Genomic DNA, 13736 nt, shown 5'->3' on the forward strand with positions numbered 1-13736 from the left:
AGCGACGGATAAAAAGGTCGCCAGCACCGAAAGGTGACCCGGGGAACAGAAAACATCACTTTTCTTCTTCTTCAACTTAAAAAAAACCCCCAAAAAACTGTATCTTCAGTTAAACGACGTGTTGTTTTCATATCCTGACCCTGAAAGGTAATCTGTTGTTTATTTGTTTCCTTTTTGCCGTTTCTTCTTTACGCTCTTGGACTTGTGTGCTTCGGCTGTTTCAGCCACTTTGGTGTCAAAAGGTTCAGCGCGTGTACCACAGTACGGCTACGAGTTTAGATGTTTGTATTTACAGTGGGTTTATTTTTGAGAAACTCGTTAAGAAACTTCTGCTTTATAAAGTTTCTACAGCATTTAGCTTGTAGCTAATGTTTAGCTAAGTTTAGCTATTGTTTTGCTAATTTTAGCTTCTAGTTACTGTTTTGCTCATTATCGTTTTAGCTACCGTTTTGTTGATTTTAACATTTAGCTACTGTTTTGATAATTGCAGCGTTTGACAAATGTTTTGCTAAATTTACCATTGGCTAATTTTAGCATTTAGCTAATGTTTATATAGCTTTAGCGTTTAGTAAGAGTTTTGGTAATTTTATCTTTGGGCTTATTTCAGCATTTAGCTAAAATAAGCTAGCTTCTATCTTCTGTTTTGTCAATTTTTACTTTTTTGTCTTCTGTTTATGGTTTCAGCTTTTAGCTGCTGTTTTGCTCATTTTAGCTTTTGGCTACTGTTCTGCTGTGCCAATCTTTTGTTTTTGTTTTGCTGATTTCATTTTTTAGCTTTAGTTTTGCCAACTTTAACTGTAACAATTCAATTTTAGCTTCTTTGACAATTGTTAGCAAAGTCATTTAACACTCATCAATCACACATTCGCATTATTGCAAAAAATGCTAATTGTTCTATTTTGAACAGTTGATTTTTTAGGACTTTTGGTAAATTGATCATATAAACTTAATTTGATCAAAAGAGAAGTAAATAATTTAGTCATGAACTAAAAAAAATCCTTTTTTAACCAGAAACTTTAGTATTGGCTTTGCTTCTCAGACCTGGAGGTGACAACTGTTTATTTGTTTTTGGTTTTATACAGTCTGTGGCTGATCAACAACTCTGGTACCACAAAACTAAAAACTGTTCTCTTCTTTTAAATACATACGTTGTCCCAAAAAAAACAAAAGAACAAATCTTACTTGATTATATTTATAAGTTAAAGGCCGAGCAGAGCATATTGCCTAAGATATTATTGCACAAGATATGTTGAGAAATGACAACATTTTTGATGTTTTGGTCAAACGTTCTGACCTATTGCATCTGATCTGATGCAATAATGCAAGATGTCAGATTGTGTGTTAAGAATGACTCGGCCACAACCATGACAAATTCTAGCTTGGTATCTGTAAAACTGACTGAGTTAAAGCCATTTATGTGTTTTATCAGGCTGACTGTCTGTGGCAGCCATCTTGAGTCAAGTTTGCTCCAAAAATCAGCTGTTGCCGTACGTCGAGCGATTATTGTCTGAAACTTTCTTTAGAATTCATCCCATGGTTCTTGAGATATTTTGGCAACAGACACACAAAGCACATTTTAAAAATTGCAATTTTAACGGTGTATGTTTTACGTACCATATCTTTTTTTTTTTTAACAATATGTGTACATTTATAGTTTTTACAATATAGCTGAGTAATTTGTGTTAGGTTGCACTCTGTTGTAATTAACGGACAAATCCTTAGGTTTTAAGCAGAACTTTAGTATTGGCTTTGTTTTTCGGACCTGGAGGTCAGTCAGTTTAGTTCTTTTTGTTTGGCTTTGAGCTCCTGCTTTTGTCCAAGATATATGTTGATACTTTTCATCTCCTTCCAATATGAAGCCCTAAAACTGATGAGCAAAGAAAGAGTCCACCTCCTTTTTTGTTTAAGTACAATTCGTTGGATAAATTATAAATTTCGCGTTTAATTTTGGAGGGTGAGGGTCCGTTTAAACGGCCGGCGGATCTGGTCCTGGAGGGGAGGGGCTTGGTGTGGGTTTTTTTTTTTTTGTACCAGGGTTTGGTGGAGGACTGGCTGCAGACTGGCTCCCCCCTTCCTCTCCTCTCACACGGCTCCACAGCTCGACTTCTGTCCCGGCGAAGATCCACAGGTAAGAGCGAATAAAACCTGCAACTTACGCGGCTTGAAAAAGTTCGCAGGAGTTTTTTGTTTTTGTGGGGGGGGCGCAGACCAGGAGCTCAGGCTGATTATCTCCGGACATCTGGTGTGAGTTGTTTTGTTTTTTTGCTGAGGGGGGAACTCGGCCGCTCCTTCTTTTGTGCGTTTCTTTCTCAACCAGCAGTTCGTTTCGGAGCCGAAGTTGTGCGCACAAAGAGGAGGCTGCTGCGGGGAGGTTATTTTTTTTTGGTTTCTGCGCCTTTCTGGTTCCCGTCGGCCGGGTGGGGGCGGGGGGGTCCTCCAGCCTCGGAGGCCGACGGGACGCTCAGTCTGGGCGGCTAACATTCCTCAGAGGGGCTCCTCTGCTGCTGGAGGAAACTGGAAACTGGGACTGATGCTTCCAAAAAAAACCCAAAGAAAAAACAAGTTTAAACCTCAAATCATCAGGGTGGAGCAAAGAATGATCAGGGAGGGTCAACATTTAACAGAAATAAGCTCATTTCAGTCACTGTTTTGGAAATAAAAAAAAAGATAAATAAACTTAGTTTTCAAATACGATGTGCCAAATTACTCATAGAAACATAAAAGAACGTTTCCCAAAACATCTATTTGTATAATTTGTACCAAACTTTACTTTTTATCGCCTTTCGCAGTGAAAGTGTGTGTGTGTGTGTTTGTCTGTTAGCAAAATATCTCACTAACTGCTGAATGGATTTTAATGAAACTGGCAGAAAGTAACCCTTGGATGAACATTTACAACTGATTAGATTTTGGAGTGAAGCTCATTCAAGATGGCCGCCACAGCTAACTGATCTTAGCGAACAGAAAGACATCCGTAACTACGTTGTTTTTGCAGATGTTGAGCTAAATTTCGGCGTGGCGGTAGCTGAGAGTCGTCCTATTATGAAGGCACAGCAGCTTTGTTTAAAACTTTGGCATTTCCTGTAAGGCAACTCGGGCTGTCTGTTAGCAAAATATCTCATAACCCACTGAGTGGATTTTATTGAAACTCTGAGAAATTAATAATTTGCTGAACACCCACAACTTATTAACGTTTGGAGCCGTATCGACTCAAGATGTCTGCCACAGTTTGGCGATCTTATTTAAAAAGTTAGTCGTTTTTACGGATATTAAGCTAAAACTAGGCGTGGTAGTAGCTGAGACTGATCCCCGACATGCACTCTGAGCAGAAAGTGATTGTGCAACGTTTTTTGTTTAAATCTTTGACACACACGAGGGGCAGGATCTTGTTCGTTTCGTAAAGCGGCAGTTTTACATTTATTTCTTCGTACATTTTATGTCTGTCCATCAACTCGGCTGAAAATATTTTCAAAGATATCCATCGCTAGAAATCCAAAGAACACAGACGCGCACATCAGCTCGAGTCAGAGACCCGACATTTTTTTCTTGGCTACAAGTTTCATCAGCAGGAGTTTGACCCTTCTCTTTGGGGTGTTCCTAAAAAAAAAAGATTTTAAATGACTAAAAAGCTCAAACATAATTTTCTTGATTTCGAAGTTTGCCAGTTGCCACGAGTAGTCTTTATTAGGCTTTTCACCCAAAAACAAGAAGCCACAGCCTCCTTTGGAAGCATATTCTACATTCACTCTAAAACATCACCTTATGGGCCGGATAAAGTAGCCGCAAGGGCTGTATCTGGCCTGCGGGCCTTCAGTTTGCCCCGTGGTGTACATCTTTCAGACGAAGCCTCGTGTGAGTCTTCCTCACCAGATATCACATTCCTTTGGTTCCTGCTGACCCAGAGGCAGAACGCTCACCTCAGCCTATTAGAACGTCCTTTTTTTTTGTAACAAAGGATCTGCGCCGCAGACGGCGGATCTGCGCGCTCCCGTCTTCCTGAATGCTCTCGGGCCACAGACAAGCGCAGCAATTGTCTTCGAAACTGAATCTGATCAAGTCGTGCAGAGTTTGAGGGGTTGGGGCGGGGGGAGAAAACACGTGGAGAATGCCCTTCGCTCCTTTTAAGGTTCGCCCCGGTGACGGATGATTGGAATCGTCTCTGGAATGCGCTCTCGGAGCTCGCAGGCCGTCCATTCAGACCGCTCGGTTCTGGTTACAGGCTGCTCATTTCACACGTATAACAGGCCGCTGACTTTGCAGTATCTCTCATTTGAACGAACAATGCAAATTCTTTATCGTGTCATCAGGTTTAGATTTACAATTTGAACTTTTCCGGCCTTTATCCTTCTAGTAATTTAAAGGAACACCCGTCTCACTCTTCCCCTCGAGGGGGAAAAAAAAACACTAAAATATTAAATTAAAGTCAAGATGTAGATTTGTTTCTTTGTCTTGTTTAGGGTAATGTAAAAATGCGACAATGTGAAATGATTTGATGTTGAAAAATTAGATGAAAAGATGAATAGAACACTTGTTTTATGACCCCATAGACAACTAAATAAATATCTCTCCACGCGATTCTAACAAAAGGCTGCAATACCACTGCTCTGTCACCAGGTGGCGACAACGCCCACATTGTAGCTTGTTTTCTTTTACGCTATTTCCAGTTTCCTCTGTTATTAACCGCGATGAGTTTGACAGCAGGATAAAGTTTAACGAATGTAGAAAAACCAGTAAGAGTAAGTTGTTGTCGTCATTGAGCATGAAGTCATAGTTAGCATGCTCTTTCCTTCGAAGTTCTGTATTTGGAGTCCACACGGAAATGCAAAAAAAAAAAAGATTTTTTTCTCATCTCAACTTTGGTAAATGTTATTAAAAACCTCAATTTATCTGGAGTGGTGTAGACCAGCGGTCCCCAACCTTTTTAGCTCCACGGACCGGCCTTTAAAGGTGTGGCGGATAAATACAACCAAAAAAAACAATACGAGCAGCATGAAAATACAGTATTTTTTTAAAACATAATAAACGTAAATCCAACGTGTCCTCGCAGTTTTGTTAGCTGCGTCCTGGTGTTGCGTTATCAGCATGAATAACAGCCTCTCCTCCCCTAACGTTCTCTGTGTTTAAACATGCCCTTCAAAATAAGAGAGACCACAAATATAAAGTTCACGAAGAACGCAACTTACCATTACACTGAATCAGTGGGAGCCCTGTGCCTGTTTCTCAGTAACGAGACGGTCCCATCGAGGGCTACCAGAGATGTTTTGCTAGCTTGTGGGTTTGTTTTTAGCGGTAACGCGTCACGTGACCTAGATAAGCGTTCTGACACGCATCAAGAGTGAGTCAGAGACGGATGTAGTGGAGAGAATCCGGTCATTTTTCAAAATAAATCTCGTTCAAACTCCGAAAAAGAAAACAAAAATACTGTAAGTTAATTATTCTTTCTGTGTGACCCAGTACCAAATGAGCCAAGGACCAGTACCTGTCCGCGGCCCAGGGGTTGGGGACCTCTGGTGTAGACAGTAGATACGGGGAGTGGTTTTTAAATGTTTGAAGTCTGGTTAAAACAGGCAAAATTACAGAATTATTGTGACCATCGTGCCTTTTTCTTTTAGTGAACGGAACCAATACAAAAGTGGTTTTAACTCAGGCGATCTTTCAGCTTGGTGGAGCTCAGGTTTGGTGTGGTAGTAGCTGAGAGTCGTCCCTCAACACGTCTCTGAAGATCTCACAACGTTATTCATGGTTTGACCAACCAAACTAAAAACCCTTAATTATGCCGCTTCATCGGACTCTCTCCTCCGAAGCGGTTTCTGTGCGGAGCTGAGTTTGGACTCGGGCGTGATTATGTAACCGGCCCGGTGTGAGGTGGGTGCCCGAGGAATCTGGAGCGCCGAGCGATAACCGAGGTTTGGCCGTGGAGGGCGAGCGCCGGGGTTAGGGCCGGGCAGGCAGGAAGGGGGGGAACACGGCGGTGCATTTCCGGAGTCTGGCTCGGCCCTGAACGGCCTTCCACTTCCTGCACGCCGCCTCATTTTTCCAGCCCCGCACCGCTCTCCGATCAAAGGTACATGTGGCGTTCAGGAACGGATTTGCTGATTCAGCGTTCACAGTGTTCCTGTTTTTATTTTTTGTTTGTTTCTTTTTGTTGCAATCTGACTAATTATTAATGAGGCTAAATGTTCGGCTCGTTCAGGAGAAGGGTGCTACGACTTCTGGTTTCTGGAACTTTTATACTTTAAAAATATTTCACCATCTGTACAAATATTTTCCCTGTAGAAACACATTAAGATCCTTTCAGTTCCTTTAAAAACCTGCTGCAGTGTACCGCCTGTTTGTGTCTTCTGCTGCTACTTTTAGCTTTTAACCAGCCTGTTGCTACTTCTGTCTTGTCTTTTACTGCGTTCGGCTTTTCACTGGCACTTTGTAACTTTTTTTTAGCTTTCAGTTGGCAGTTTGGTCCTTTTAGCTTTCAGCTGGTAGTTTGTTGCTTCTAGCTGGCATTTTCCTTTTAGCTTTCAGCTGGCAGTTTTCCCTTTAGCTTTTAGCTGGCAGTTTGGTCCTTTGAGCTGATAGTTTGTTGCTTCTAGCTGACATTTTGGTTCTTTTTAGCGTTCAGCTGGTAGTTTGTTACTTTTAGCTTTCAGCTAGCAGTTTGGTCCTTTGAGCTTTCAGTTGGTAGTTTGGTCCTTTGAGCTTTCAGCTGATAGTTTGTTGCTTCTAGCTGGCATTTTCCATTTAGCTTTTAGCTGGCAGTTTTCCCTTTAGCTTTTAGCTGGCAGTTTGGTCCTTTTAGCTTTCAGCTGGTAGTTTGTTGCTTCTAGCTGGCATTTTCCTTTTAGCTTTCAGCTGGCAGTTTGTTAGCTTTCAGCTAGCCTTTTAGTACTTTTAGCTAACCCTTTGCTAGCCTTTTGTGTCTGTCTTTAGACTTGGAGCTTGTGTTATGCCTTTGTTAGCTTTTAGCAACTCGTTTTCGGCTCTTCAACAGACTTCAGCTGTCCTTCAGCCCTTCGGCCTTTTTCAGAGCTGAAATCCCGAACAGAACGAAGAATTCAGCGTTCCCTTCAAGGCGGCTGCTGTTTTTACCTCCGCTGAGCTCAGGCAGCCATCCGAGCGGTGAGCCGAATTTATAAAAGAATGGAAAACTGGCCAAGGGGATCTTCCAACACAAATAATTGGAATATTAGTTTTTTTGTTTTTTTTTTTTTTTAAATCGATGTGTATCTAAACTGGGCTCGGCGTTCAGGTTTTTTTCCGAACGTGGCTCATATCCCAGCGATTGCTCCCTGGCATGCGAGTCTAAACACATATTGTTTCTGCACAGCAGGTGCCAGAGAGATTTTCTGCTTTCTTCACATAACAGACAAGTGGAACTCTGTCCGGCGTGTTTCCGCCTCTCCGGTCTTGGCTTCGCTCGACCGCGATCTGTTTGTTGTAATAATAAAGTTCGAAAGTGAGACGCAAACCACGAGCGGAACGAATGTTTTCTTGTTATGTCAGTTGTGTCCCTGTCGGAGTCGACAGGGGCCCTGTTTAGTTTCAGGGTTGTGTTTTTTAGGTTACAGCGGGGGCGTGATTGGTGTGTGATTGACGTGCAGCTAAGGATCATGGGAAGGTGAACCGTCGTTGAATTTGATAGCATGGAATTTGAACGTGCTGCGTCCAGAACCACTAGCACCTGGCTCGGTAACGTGTTGGGCTTTCTCCAAACTGAAGCCAGTCAAAGAGCCATCTGCAGCAGGTAAGATATTGTTTATAGCCCTTCCTCAGAAAGCTTTCGAAGTCTTTGAACGGGATCAACAGGATTCAGCCGTCAGCAGGCGGCAGGGTGGTTTTCAAACCTTGTGGAGTTACTTAATCACTGGCTGCTGCAAAAGGTCAAAGGTGAATGATAATGTTTTTGCCCGTGTTTGTGTATTTGTGTTAGCAAAACGGCTAACAAACCCCCTGGATTTGATTTGAATTTTCAGAAAGCATTCATTGGATTTACGTCTACAACTAACTTTTGAAGTTGATCTGATTCAAGATGGCCGCTACAGCTAATCAGTGTTTTAACTCGGCCACTTTTACAAATATTGAGCTAAAAGTTAGCGTGGTAGCAGCTGAGAGTTCCTCCCCAACACATAGTCTGAGTGCTAACAGGTCACATGAAGCCACTGGAGTCATCTCCGTTTGTTTTATCGAAACTTGCAGAAAGCGCAACCAAGCTGATTCAACATGGCCGCCACAGCCAGCTGACTTGGCGTGGTGGTCGCTGAGAGTCCTTCGAAGTCGGGCTGTACATATGAGTTTGGTGTCATTCTAGAAGCTGCTGGTGTTGCGTAAAATTCTCGTAGTTTCTCCTCGTGGACTCGAACTTCTCGTGTCGTTCGGCTGAAAGGTTGAGGAACCGACAGACTCGCCCCGCTCCACCTGGACGTTCACGTTCGGGTTTACCCGCGTTCTGACGAAACCACGCTCGGAGTCATCTTTTTCCCTCTGCTGTACGTGCGTGAAGGCTGTCATAACGAGCCCCTCTCCCTGGATTTTTAGCTTCTTTTTGTTTCCAACAAACCTTTCTGCTTCGATTCGACTGTCTGAATCAGTCATGTGGGAACAGAAACCTGTGTTTGAATTCCTCCGGGTTTTAGTCACACTCTGATGAAGAGGGTTTCTTACATCGACCTCTCGCTCGTGTTGTTTTCCCCGACTTTAAAGCGCGATCACTCGGAGCCGGATTGCCTAACGGGCAGCATGGTACATCAGTGTTGGTAATTGGCATATCGGTCCGCCATCTGCTCGCTGCCAGATGCCGAGCTCTGCCAGAGGTTTCGTAGCTTTTAAAATCAAGACAATCATGTTACTGCAGCTCTTGTCGAATCTGTTTTTACAAGGAGATGATTTAATTCACCGGGCTGCCTTGTTTTATATCTTAAAAGGTAAATGCGCCTCTCCTGTTGGATTGTAGAGGTGGGTTTTTGTGTGTGTGTGTGTGCGGATGATTGATTGTGCGAGAGTGAGGTCAGTGCTCCCGAGCAGCACTTCTGATGTCATCCCACAAAGATGCATGTTCTCCCCTTCGTTCCCCAAAGCGGGTTATCCTGAGAAGAGCGCAACCTTGTTGAGGGGGGACATTTAGCCTTTAGGCTCCTTCTCATCTGATAAAACAAGCGCAGAAAATGTCTCCGTTGGCTGATTGGCCTTGTGTTTTCATTCGCCGGCATCCCAGCGGGGCCCTCAGCCGTGCAGTGTGTCCCTGTGGCAAAGAAACCACCTTGCACATCTCTCTTCCTAACAGCTACATTAACTTTTTCTTTTTTACTTGTAACACCAATCTCTTTGCCTCCCTCTCCCGCTCGTTCCCTCGACTTCTTCCCCAAACCGTCCTAAAACTAAACAAACACGCCATAATCAAGCGTCTGTCAAAGTGGCTTTTTAAAACTCCCATATTTTCGGAGGGTGAAGGGGAGTTAAGAAGAACGCGGAGGTGATACGGTGATCTAAACCCCGAAGGAGTGTGTGAAAAATACTGTTCAGTGCAAACATATGACCAATGAGGTCATGTGTTTACAGAGTTATAAAGTCTAACTGTTCAATGAGTCCAGCCTGGGGGGGGGGGGGGGCTATAGGCCTGCGGGATTTCTGCCTGTGGCTTTTCTTAATGCGATGAAGTGTGTGTAGTGATGGTGAGGGACAGCTCAGAGAGGCCACGTTGGACGCCGGCCATCCTGGGAGTGAGAACTGGTGAGAGAGAAATTGGGCGTGGATGTGGTAACGATGAAAGCGAGGAGTTACCTCATCCACATAAAACAATCAGCGTGTCCTTACATGGGTATCCACATCAGCCCGGCTCCGGCTAACACCCCCCCCCCCTTCTCTGTCTTCATCAACTGTTTTGTTTTAGGGAATTGAGCATTTATTCCTTTTGTCTGCGTGTTGAGCGCGGTTTGACTTTAAGCCATCGAATTTATCAATAATTATCTCAACTTGAACTCTTAACAAGTTCCCATAAATAATCACAGCGAACCATTACGTTTAGCTTCATTATTGCCCGGGAAAACAAATATCCAAGCCCCCCATCGGCTCAACAGGACGAGCTGAATGCTATGAGCATCTACCCCTTCTCAAATATAACTTTAAGTCCTTTTTAAGCTGTAACTTTTTATTCTTTGTTCACTTTGAGGCCTTGGAAAAAGTTCTTGTAGATAAGATGGTTAGCAAAATATTCAGCCATTTTGTAGTTTGGTGTCCATCCATGTGATTCATCAGTGTTCAGTATTTGTTTTTTGTTTTTTTCAGTTCAGATTTGCTTTTCACCAACTCCTCAAGATAACGTTTGTTTTTTTTTAGCTGGTAGTTCCACTTTCTATGATAAGAAGTTGCTCGCCCTTCTTGGTTCACTTGTGTTTACCAATTCCTTCTTTTTTGTTTGTTTTGTACATACGAGGTAGCCTTTCCGTAGTATTTTTTTCTATAAAAAAAAAAAGAAAAGAAAATCTAAACAAGTTTTCCTCAGGGGATCAAGAAGGTATCTTTCCATTTGGTTCTAATCTGCGTAAAATTTGGTTTGGACCAAATGTATGTATTTGATCCATTAAAAATGTTTTGTTATCAACAATTATAATGCTTAGTTTGATGTACTCCAATTAGTTTTAGTATTATCTTAAACAATAAAGCTAGCTAACTAGCATAGCATTCAGTCATTTTGATATTACACCGTTTTACATAAAGGGGGATTGGTGAGAAATGATGGCGTCATGGCTTCCGGTGTCCCATATTGTAGTGGAATACTTTAATCTCTTTTAAGTTTGAGCTAAGGGCCAAAGGGTAGGGGTAGTGGATCTGGGCTAACTCTATGAAATGGGATTTGGCCTTAGATTCAAACTCTCCCGACTGGAAGTCCCGTGACTCATCAATCCACCCCTTCCCCTACCTCCAAGTCCCGACTTGGACGATGGTTCCAAAGTCAGACGTGTGTCACGAAGCGGGGGGGGGGGCACGTAGCCGTAAATGATCCAACTTCCAGCTCTGCCACCTGAGCAGGCGGGCCAGACGGCGGCACAGCCCGAGGTTTCGTGTCAGCGCTCCGGCCGGGAGCGGCGGTAATTGTTTAAGAGTGCATTTATAGAGTGCACTCTTTGTGCCTTCTAATCAGAAGCATACTCAGGCATTTACATATGAGCCTCAGAGGATTGTTCAGGAATGTATTACAAGCGAGGCGGGAGGACTGGAGAGTCGGGGAGGGGTGGACCATTCCATTGTTGCCCTTTCTTTCCACTTCACATGTCTCTGCCCTGCCGGGACGAGGGAGGGATTTTTAAAGATAAGGATGTGTGTGTGTGAGAGAAAGAGAAAACAATTAAAGCTGAAGATCGATGGTACGAAAAGGCTAATTGTGAAGTCGTTTCTCTTTCGGCACCAACAGCAAATGTAGAATATGTTTCAGAGCACACTTTGAGGTATTCATATTAGCAATTTCTCCAAAACGTAGAAGCCCAGCAGTCCTATCCGTCTACCTTTCCAGGGGCCCTTATGGATTAGATCTGTTTTTGTGGATTCATTTCGGCCCGCATTCGGCAATTCGTCAATTCGTCAATTCTTCTCTCTGTGCTTCGACTTGAGTCTGGCAAGGTTACAAGGAGAGCAAAAATATGGCCTCAGAAAACCATTTTAATCAGACCATGCTCCGCGGGGACAAACGGCTGGCATTGGAGAGCTTTTTACCTCATCAGAGCTCTGCCAGTGGTGATTGGGAGAAACACTCAGTCAGGTTTTTATTGAATAACCTCAGCTCAATACCAGAGGGGCTTTACTGTAATAGAGCAGCTCTACAGCCGCTGAGGTGACAGCCAAATGGTACTTATTAAACTAAGGGCTAATTCATACTAGGTGTCCTACTGCAGTTTAAATGTGTTGGACGCCGATGGTTTGATTTTACTGCTGAGTTTCAGGCACTTTTTTGAGGCAAATGTGTCCGATTATCCTCTGATCTGACGAATGACCAAAAAGAAAAACCCATCACGTATCGGTGATTGTTCACCGCAGGCGTTTTCCTCCCAGCTCGATTTGAAACATCCTCTCAAACCGCACGGCTCCTCGGTGGTTCGGCGTTCTCGGATTCGCGTTCGCACCTCGGCAGTGTCAGAGCAAGTCTTCGGATGCAACGCGGCTTGTGAATAATAGCTGCCGGTCCCGCCGTCTCCGCTTATTTACACAATACACAGTTCTGTGCGCAAATTGAGCATGACGTCTAATGGAGTGTGAGCGCGGATTAATTACCCCCACATTTAGACTAATGGCTCCTTCTCCGTGATTAATGATGACACCTGTCACAACGGAGCGGAGCGAGGTGAAAACATATGAAGGCTTTACTGCTGGAATAAGATGCGGTACGTGCCGCAGCTACGAGGGGCTATTTACTTTGACGAAAATCTGCTTGCTTGTTTGAGTGTCATTTTGTGACCAGATGATGATGATAATATCTGGGAAGAATGTCACGATTGTGTTAGAATTAAGAGATGCGTGTTATAAGGAAAATATGCGGTTGCGATATTAAATATGGCGATGATCAAATCAGTTGGGATGAAACCATGTTTTTTCCTCACTCCTCTCTTTCTGTTCTGTCATCACATTGCTCTTAGCATCTCAACCACTCTAACCTAAACAGTGTGGACATACAGAGCCCACGGCAAGCTTCCTTTTAGTTTATTGTAATATTGTGCGATTCCCGCCTGTTTAAAACGGGGACATTGTCTCATAAACTCAACAAAATAGTTGTCTCGTGCTCATTAAGGGGCTGCACAAATCATAAGGGGAACAAACCAAACCAGCCAGTCTATTGTTTGGTTAAAATTAAAAAAAAGACCCACAGCAGAGGTCCAAATGAATAGCAGTAATTAAAAGAGCTATGTTGGAGCTACGGACTAGAGGACCTTCGACTCTGCCAAGATCAGCCATGGCCCTGGTGGCGTGCCGAGGAAACGACAAAACATGACTAGCAAGACGAAGTGTAGGTAGTAATAAGGTTTCTGGCTTGATCCCAGCTTGGCTAGCTTATCCTACAGACCCCCAATTTATTAAAGAATTGCCTTTTCGGTGCAGGTCTCCCCACTGCCTGAATCTGACTCGTCTGAGTGCACCTCTACACGTCCCTGACTACCTCCGACCTAAAGTGCGAGCTTCAGGCGTCCTGCTTTGAGAGCTCGGAGGTTTGGTGTGAGGAGAAACTAAGCATGGAACTCATTGCGGCTGGTCTAATTAAGGCCGCCTTAACGAGAAATAAAACACCCATGTACCCATCAAGAACAATGGTTTCTTGTTAGCAGTTTGCATGCTAAATGGGATGGAGCCTGAATAGATGTGTTTTTTTTTTTTTTTTACGAGACTCTGAATGTCTGAGTCCAACCCTGAGCCCCGCAGTGCCGCTCACTCCTGTGACAGCCACCTGGGAGACCACCTTGGAAAATAAGCCCCTATTAGTTCAGGTTAGACTTAATGACCAGTAATGATACACCGGCCAAGCCAAACTGTGCAAAAAAAGGGCTCCGAGGCAGGCCGAAATGAAATACCAGTCACTCAAGCTCTGAACATAAACACGAGGTGGGTGGTGGGTTGAACGGGTATTTCTGTGTCTGAGGTGGTTCAGACATGTATTTGTGTATTTGAGAGCAAACCTGACCAAAGTGGAGGAGAAAAACTTCCCTGCTAGAAGACACGGGTTAACCCCTACGGACAGATTAGTGGTGGTGGTGTGTGTGTGTGTG

At 43.6% G+C, this 13736-nt stretch overlaps 1 protein-coding gene across 5 annotated transcripts in view; it reads left to right on the forward strand.

The window, feature by feature from the left end:
• The window catches only part of cald1a (caldesmon 1a), a 63282-nt gene that overhangs the window by 3301 nt on the left and 46245 nt on the right, over positions 1-13736 (forward strand). Inside the window, exon 1 of one of the 5 annotated variants that reach the window (XM_017424835.2) lies at positions 2026-2128. The exons of the other annotated variants lie outside the window; for them this stretch is intronic. The gene's annotated coding sequence lies outside the window, so the exon portion shown is untranslated. Of the gene's footprint in view, positions 1-2025; positions 2129-13736 lie in introns of those variants that run through there. 5 annotated transcript variants of the gene reach the window in all.

Source organism: Kryptolebias marmoratus, linkage group LG18, assembly GCF_001649575.2.
Source record: "Kryptolebias marmoratus isolate JLee-2015 linkage group LG18, ASM164957v2, whole genome shotgun sequence".
In the NCBI taxonomy this organism is placed as follows: Eukaryota; Metazoa; Chordata; class Actinopteri; order Cyprinodontiformes; family Rivulidae; genus Kryptolebias; species Kryptolebias marmoratus.